Genomic DNA, 8304 nt, shown 5'->3' with positions numbered 1-8304 from the left:
ATAATGGCAGTATATCATTTGATTTATTTTAATATTATAGCATTATTTTTGTCACTTTGGTCTTCAATTTTTCTTCCATGTAAACTGCTATTGCATATATCACAGACCAAAATTAACAAAGTTCCCTAAAAGTAAGTCCATAAAAGAGTACACACTTTTATATATTTCTAAGGAAACTCCATGGTTCATACACTAAAAGCTCCCTAACGCAAGTTTCCAGCAGATTCTTAGCTGATGTGACCTGAATAACGGAGAATTTTCTTGGCGCTAACATCAAGGCATTTGCTAGGCACATGCCCCCAAGTGTCTGAAACCTGTCAGATATATGTAGAGTGTGATTTTTATGAAACACCATGTAACTTGTCAATGCCATGGTAAGAATTCCTATAGTTTGTGTGAGTTTCTCACACTTGTCTGCCACCAGTTGTGTCTACAGACCCAGAAGGAGAAAAAGGGAGCCATTCATCTTCCAACAATACGTTCCTTTTCTGCTGCTTTACTGTTCTGAGCCAAGTTGTGTTCTGGTGTATTAAAGCAAAGTGTGTTAAAGTTAGAGGGGATGGGAAATACCTTGGCCTTGTCAACAAATACCTTTCCATGCACTGTCATGGACCCCAAGGAGAAGAACATTGTGGTCTTCATGCTCCTCCATTTCTTCTGTGTGAAGCTTGGATGGAATGGAGAAGGGGGAGCCACTGAGAGCAGGTTGCATCTCCCTGATTCAAAGCTGCCTGATGCCAGTACAAGTTAGTTGTCCCTCTTTGGAAGCTCCCAGTGGGATATTGGGTGTAGCTGAGAGCTCTACTTCATGCCACCCTCCTGTTCCCCTTAAAGTGGGGTTGGGGCAGCTGGTACAGGATTTCCACCCCTGCAAAACAATGCTCCCCCTGCCTCATTTGCGTAAAATGGCCTTAGAAGAACAGAGAAACTGTCCTTGACTGTGTTGGAGTAGATTATGGTGGTTCTGGTTGTGTGACCACCATGCATCACTTCAGACAATCAAGCTGTCTGCAATTTGTTAGTCACCCTGGAAGTACAACCATCCTAGAGGGATAGCTCAGTGGTTTGAGCATTGGCCTGCTAAACAGAGGGTTATGAGTTCAAACCTTGAAGGGACCATTTAGGGATCTGGTGCAAAAATCTGTCTGGAGATTGGCCTCCCTTTTGAGCAGGGGACTGGACTAGATGACCTCCTGAGGTCCCTTCCAACCCTGATATTCTATGATATCCTCATCAGTCTTGCTGTAGCACTTCAGAGACAATTCTATCTCCTAATACAAGTCAAGACAGGGCTTCTGCCTTCAATTAAGTCCAGCTGTAATGTGTATGTTATTTAGCAAGGGCATGTGCTTGAGGACCTGTGCATTGAAAACAGCACTGTTTTGTTGCTCTTCGATAAATGATTTTAGACTCAGCTTTCATATTTGAATGTACAGTTGATACATGATTTAATGCGATGCACCTAAATGATGCTACGCTACAACTTCAGAGGTGAGTGATTTTCCAGATTTAAGGAGGCGATCCAGAAGCATCTGCCTACAATAAACATATGACATGGGAAACAAATAATTGGTTTGGTAGCTATGGAGTTAATCAAAGGAGAGAACGTAGACATAGGCAGCATTTCACATAAACCATGAGTGTAAGAGGTAAAACTACCTTTTAAAAATTGGTTAATGGTACTTAGTAGACCCTTTGCTGACTGGCAGCCACTTCTTACCCTGGTACAAAGGGTTAAGGAGACATTTATACCCCTTTTTTAAATATAAAAACAGATTTAAAATTTTTATTAAAGCTAATGTTAAAAAATTATATAGTGCATAGGTTCAGAAAAGTGTGTCTGTACATCCAGGTATAATGTTTAGATTATCCACAAATACAAAGTTTGTTTTTAAAGTCATAGGATACATATAGTGCATAATCAGCAATAACCCAAATTTAGGTGAATGAATTTAAGAATACAGTTTAGATGTTTAGCCTCCCTGCATTTGGGTACATTACTCATGAAAAAAGTTATGCAGAGAGTTGGTGGCGGAAAGCAAAATATATCAATGAGTGAAGATTGTCCCTCAGTAATTGAGAATTTAGAATAGGTTGTCTATTTAGAGAAAACAGTCCACCAGGAAAGTATTTGAGTTACTTTCCCATTTTAAAGAAACCATACAAAATCAGCATCTTCCCAGTGAAACTCTTTTCTAACCAGAATATTCTCCCCAAAAGGAGATGTACCTTTCCTAGAGGCACTGCAATACCAGGTGAATGCATGGCGTGAATAGAGCGTGCTCCTATTCCAGCCCCCTGTTTCAAAAATCAATTTAATATACAGTCCTCAAATAAAGGACCTATCAGATATTAAACTGATAAGAACAGATTTAACATTTTTATTATTAAGCTAATGTTAAAATTATATAACATTAAGAGAATATTGAGAAAAGAGTCTCTGTACATCTGGGTAGAGTGCTTAGATTGTCCACAAATACACAGTTTGTTTTTAAGTCGTAAGATACCTATAGTGCATAATCAGCATATTCAACTCTATGCCAGTTGAGAGGATCTAGGTGTAGAGCCAGCAAAGCACAGAATGATGGTAACATTTGATACACAGCAAGTGCTTACACTTCCTTTACCACAAAGCCAAGAAACAGATCTGTGAATTACTGGGTGCAGCCAGAAGGTGGAGGAGTCCCTTACCATGTTCCACCACAATAAAATCCCTTACTCATACTTCCAAGACATCGGCTACTCCCAGTTGTAAACAGATGATCCAAGAGCAAGGACTCTCCTAAGTAAATAATTGCCATAACATGCTCATTCAGAAAATCAAAGTTCCAATCTAGAAAGTGCAATGTCCCAAGCGTAGCTCAAGTAAAAGTCTGTCTTCCCACAATTGTATCCCCCAAAAGCATGACAGCAGAAGGGAGAATTCAGCAGGAGTGCATTCATGGCCTTGGCTAAGGATGTCATAGTTGATGGCATCAACTATTATTCCCAATCAGACCTCACTGGCATATAAAACAATGAAGGACCTTATTCTCCATTGTCTTGCATTGTGTACAGCCACCTTATACCTACTTTGCACGTGTTAAGATGCTACCCCATCAGAACAGGACTGTTCTATAACCATTTTGCATCCACGTGGCGCAGGTGTCAATGGCTATAGAACACGGGAGAATCAAACCTGAAGTCTCCGAGGGTCTTAATTTGCTCTGCCTTTGTAGGAAGGATCTTTCAAAATCTTTCAGGATTGAATAATTTGGTGAGAGCTTCAGTCCAAGAGCCTTAAAAGCACAAGCATTCTAATCCAATAGATGGGTTCATTTTTGTTTTTCTCTTTGGGGCCTGATTCTGCCAAAGTAAAGGCTAACTCTAGGCCAGTCAGCCTTTGAAACCAGGAGCTAAATCCTGCTGATGTCAGAGAAGCTCCGCTGAACTCAGTAATGCTATTGGCAATACACATAAGGTCAAGGAACGAGCCCAAGGTTGCAGATGAGAGCAAGCTTTAGAAATCTGGGGCCTGAGTCTCCATTCCCTTATGCTACTTTTACACAGGTGTAACTCCATTGACTTCAATAGCATGCTGTCACCTCAGTGGCGTTACCCCTAGTTCACGCCCATGAGAAGAGAAACAGGTCCATGGCACCCCAAAAGTATACTGTAGTCTATTCACATATCCAGGCAGTCTTAGGCTATCATTTCTTATTGAGCAGTGATGCTGTGCGCAGAGCTGTGACAACATACAAGAGGACACAGGGCCTTCATCTCATCCCACACTCAGATAAATAAGGAGTAACTCACCTGAAGCTAGTACTCCCATTATGTATCAGTGTGAGCAAGTGGACAATTCCACACAAAGACTACTAGAGATCTGGTCATCAGATAGAAATCTTAGTAGATTTTATCACACAGAAGCAGAGCAACCTCTGTAGTTAACTCATGCCAATTAACTTTTAATGGGATTAGAGATTTAGCCAGGTAATAAGTCCATCCATAATGATATTAGATAAGGTTGTAGCAATGCACAGGGGCTCTAAACTCTCATGTTTCAGAGCCAATCACTAACTAATTATGTGGGGGTTGGGAAGATGCTTCTAATGCCATAATGATCCATAACAGAGTTTCTTGCTCCTTTCTGGGAAGCAGCTTGTTCTGCTCATTGTCAGCCACAGGAAACTAGACTAAATGACTCACCAGTTTGGTATAGTATTTCCCATGCCGTGGAATATTCACTTTGTGTTAATATTACCAGAACCCTGATTTTAGCCACTTGAGCTTTGTTAATTTTCACATGTTAAATGAAGGTTGGTTTGGCAAGAATAAGCTCTTAGCGTGACTGTTGTAGATAAAGATATGGCTTATTCCACTGGAATTCTTTCCTAAACTCTGCCTTAGTCAACATCCTTTACCTGTCCCAGTGAATATTTCATCCATTAAGGGAACTTTTCAGCTGTAGTTAATTTCTCTCTGCAGTGGAACACCCCCTCACCCGAAAACCATGACACACTTTAATTTTGCTTCATTTGACACCAGGAATAACAGGTAAGGTAGGTCCAAAAGAAGTATTTCAGAATGTTCACAGTCATGCATTCCCTCCCTATTATCGTTTAGCTGGTTTTTTTTTTTTTTTTACCCGAGGGCCATATCAAAATTTAATCAGCAGGAGCAATGGGATAGGGGGTAGCTAGCCCTGGCATTAAGGTGTTGCTTCAGACTTTTATGCTACACTATTTGTCTTGACATAACATTAGGTAAAAATTCTAGCCCAGGACTATCTGCTTCTCAGGCCTGTGTCTGCAAGGAAGGCCCCCATCTTCCCCTGTGATAGATAATTAGTTCTTCTGATGGTATGTCTCTGTGTGTTACTGTGCCTTTGTTTGTGATTTGGATATGGTCATTAACAGGGGAAGGAAGAAAAACCCCAAACCTGTTTTGTCAATGGTAATTCATCTTGACTTTTGGGGAAAAAAACCATGTAGTCTATTTATTTTGCACTCTAGTGGTTGGCTTTTGTAGCTTAACTGAAAGCTTGAAAATGACCAGATCCTACCGTCTTATGGTTTGACTTTCGCTGTAATATCAGTGATGGGCTTTCTTGGGCAAGTTAAGAGGTGCCTGCTAAGACAGTGGAATCACAGCATATACAAGACCTGGATTTGATTGCCTTTATCTAAGCAGGAGGGGATGGTCTGCGGTGGACAGCCCACTAGGCTGGGCTTCTGGAGACCTGGGTTCTAGTCCCAGTTCTGTCACTGACCTGCTAGGTGAGTGTATGCAAATCATTTAATCTCTGTACCTCAGTTTACCCATCTGTAAAATGGGGGTGATGTTACTACCCTCCATTGTGGCATTATGAGACCTCCTGATGGAACATGCTCTATAAAGAGTAGGTAGGAATTGAAGGACTTCTGCTGAATTTACCCTCAGGGAAATTTATTTACTACTTTGTCAGGTTCCAGCTGTGAATAGTGTTCCCATTCCATGTCTCTCTCTGTGATAAAAAACAGTGGGGCTAGAATGTCAATTCCTCTCTCTTTGGACAAAACCTACTGGCAAATCTATGGCATCTTGCACAGCTCGAGGAATAAACCAAACCATGGCTTAGAGGGTCACAGTCTGTTCCCTGCTTTCCCCTCGCCCCCATCCTTGCCTTGCTCCAGGAGGGAGCAACATGAGCCGGTCCCATGCCTTGCACAGATTATTTCCCCTGCCATTGAGCTGGTACATCAGAGAAAGGGGAGTGGAATATGGAACCTCCCTCCTCTCCCCCATGTGCTGTGATATAGTCCATGTCAGGGAGTAGGATGTAAGGGGCCACCTTTCACCCCCTTATTTCCCTGACCAGCCACACATAGTAGGTCACAACCCTCACCTCTTAGCTTGCATATTGTTCTAAGCTTTATATATTCTTGTTACTGATATCCCAGTTCTCTACAGCATCTATTTAGATACATAACTTATAACTGCTGCAGTTTCCACTTCCCCTCTCAGTTGCCATTACAGCTGCCATCTGGACCTTATTCAAGCAACAACCTTCAACTTTTCCCACCTGCATTATCCTAGTCCTGTCACGTCCACCTCATCTCCTCCGCACACAGGGATTTGCCAGCAAATCTGAGCCCAGCACAAGGAGAGCAAAGGGGAAGCTGTCTCAGCCCTATGTTGCCTTCCCACACCTCTACATGTTCCAGGTCCTCAGATGCACTGGTGCTGCACCTGGCCCAGCAGGGGAAAGGCTGGGATCTTCAAAGGAGCCTAAATGAGTTAGGTGCTCAACTCCTCCTGACTTTCAATGGGCACCTAACTCCCTTTTGGTCCCTTTGAATGTCCCAATCAAGTGCTATCTGGGTGCAGCTGTCCTGATCCTGCAGCCAGTGTGACCCTCTGGAACAATTCAGAGCAACCTCATGGCTGCTCTAAGTTGAGCCCAGGTGCAATGCTCTCCCCTCCTTCCCCCAAAGAATCATTGTGGCACAAGTGGATCAGCAGACCACAGCAGCTCTCCAGCTATTCCTCCTTCCCATCAGTTATGCCTCTGACACACACATCTTATACTAACCAGGAGAGATTAGCATATAGCCACTGTAATTCCCCAGGCAGTGTGCTGCTGGTGCAGGGGAAAGCATGTTGAGGGGATAGGGAACAAAGATCTGGTCCAGTGAGTTTGCATCTCCACTCTCTTGCACCTGCTTTAGCCATCTATGTCTAGGGAAAGTGGGTGTGAAACAGCCACTGGGTACATGAGTAGAGAATTCTAATTAGCTAGAATTTTACATCCACTTTGCAGTCAATCTGCACAGATGTAAAACAGGGGAGCATTAGGACTATGAGGAACCCACTCCACAGGTTTCAGAAACAGGAGTGCAGAGAGATTTTCCAGCGCAGCATCAGAAAGGTATGAGCCCACATTTATATCATCCTTCCTGTTTCTGCAATGAGTCTGTTCACAAGCCCATGCATGGAATCTTCCTAGCTGCAGGAATTTCTTAAGATCATGATAGCTATAGAGCTACGAATAAGTGTATGTGTGGTGGTGAACTACACAGAGGGCCGTTGCCAACTAAAATGCAGGTGCACTGTAGTGCTGCTTCTGCAGTGACTATGTGCACCCATCCTGGGAGCCACTGTGGTACGGGGTGACAGAGCCAGGAACCATCCTGAGTTGTGGGCTGTGCGCTGGTTAGCTCTGCACAATGGCCAGGGGAAAGGAATGATCCATCTCTGGCTCTAAAGCAATTGCAGCTGAACCTAATGAGTGTGTGACCCATTTGAAGCCCCAGTATGCACCTGCCATGGGGGGGCAGGACCAGGGAATTGGTGCAGTAGCTGGTTCTTTGCCAGCCTCCCACTGACCTCCTGTGAACAGTCATGCAAAGAGCTTGACGTAGCTGGTCTCTATGCTGCAGCTTTGCTCCTGCCCATCCACCCACTCACCTACCTGCCTGCATAGTGGAAATGCACTATTTCCAAGGCTAAGTGTCCTTCACAGCCCCGGAGCTGTGAGATGAGTTTGGCCTATGGATGTTTGCCCAGATCTTTAAAGATATGTAGATGCCTAACTCCCATTGATTTCTGTGAGAGTTAGGTACCTAAATACTTTTTTGTGGTGGCCCTGGGTCTCTGTCACTCAACCTGTTGACTTTCCAGGGAATTGTGAGTCTTGGTGTCCACTTCTCAGCATTAATTTAAAACCCTATTATAGCACATTCAGAGGTACCTAAGAAAACATCAGTCATGCTATTCAGCTTCTCCACTCTCAAATGTAAATCCTCCTTCACTGTGGCTATACAACTGTCTGATCAATACAAAATGACTCTGAAGTAGCAACGTTTATTAATTTATAGAGCATCCAATGTGGGCTAGGTGCTTTGCAAACACACAGGGAGACGGACTCCCTGCCGTAGGGGGTATGTATGTGACTGGTTTACTATCTAACAACTCTCTTCTTGTGCTTTCTTCTTTATAATAAACCTTTAGTTTTAGATACTAAAGGATTGGCTGACAGCATGGTATTTTGGGTAAGATCCAAACTCCTATTAACCTGGTAAAGTGGCCAACCCTTTGAGGTCAGAAGAAGTTTGTATAGTGAGCAGAGTTTCAAATAACTTCTCACTGTACTGGACCTAGGTACTGACTGGGGGGCAGAGAATTGGAATATAGTAAAAGGGATTGTGTGATTTTTTTTATTATTATTATTGTTGTTATTTTGCTTCTTGATAACCAGTGTGGGGATCAGGAGCAGAGTTTTTGACTGGCTGGAGAGTTTAACTTCAGTTTTACCCACCAGTCTTGGGAGTATCCACTCTCCTT

The 8304-nt window shown here is 43.0% G+C and overlaps 1 non-coding gene across 1 annotated transcript; it reads right to left on the bottom strand.

Annotated features, from left to right (window-relative positions):
* Positions 1 to 2218: 2218 nt before the first annotated feature.
* On the bottom strand, positions 2219 to 2408 carry LOC127054611 (U2 spliceosomal RNA). Its single transcript, XR_007775291.1, has one exon. It is a non-coding gene; the product is annotated as a U2 spliceosomal RNA (small nuclear RNA).
* Positions 2409 to 8304: the final 5896 nt, after the last annotated feature.

The sequence above is a fragment of the Gopherus flavomarginatus genome, chromosome 6 (assembly GCF_025201925.1).
Source record: "Gopherus flavomarginatus isolate rGopFla2 chromosome 6, rGopFla2.mat.asm, whole genome shotgun sequence".
In the NCBI taxonomy this organism is placed as follows: domain Eukaryota; kingdom Metazoa; phylum Chordata; order Testudines; family Testudinidae; genus Gopherus; species Gopherus flavomarginatus.
The sequence above is the reverse complement of the archived record's forward strand: the minus strand, read 5'-3'. Positions and strand labels throughout refer to the sequence as shown.